This window comes from Dasypus novemcinctus, chromosome 8 (assembly GCF_030445035.2).
Source record: "Dasypus novemcinctus isolate mDasNov1 chromosome 8, mDasNov1.1.hap2, whole genome shotgun sequence".
NCBI classification, from domain to species: Eukaryota; Metazoa; Chordata; class Mammalia; order Cingulata; family Dasypodidae; genus Dasypus; species Dasypus novemcinctus.
In genome coordinates, this window is record NC_080680.1 from 85,576,476 (window position 1) to 85,576,960 (window position 485).

Here is a 485-nt window from a genome sequence, read left to right on the forward strand (position 1 = left end):
AGGCCCAGCCGTGGGCAGGGCTTTCCACTCCCTCTGGACGTGAAACAAGAAGTAGCAACGTGAAGCTGCACACAGGGTGTCAGGTTTTGTTTATTGACATAATGGCCTCGGTTTCCGGACACGGGGGCAGTGTGAGAGACCCTGTCTCCTGGGATGGGCCAGAGGTGGGGCTACCAGGAGACAGGAGGAAGAGGCAGCCGCAGAAGGCCTGGGTCTGAGAGATGCAGCTCCTCTCAACTCTCCCACAGGGAAAAGTAAGTGCTGCCCACTCTGCCCTGGGCATCCAGAGCTGGCTGCCAGTGGGGCAGGTCGGAGGTTCCCGTGTCCTGCTCAGGTGGCTCTGAGGACAGTGGGGGCTGTGGTCCCTCCTCTGCTGATCCCCCAGGGGTAAAGGTGAAGGCAAGTGTGCTGGGGCCCTGCAGCATGGCCCCAGGAATCCCTCAGGAGGGGGCACCCAGGGAAAGGGGCTCCGGGGCCACCTGTGG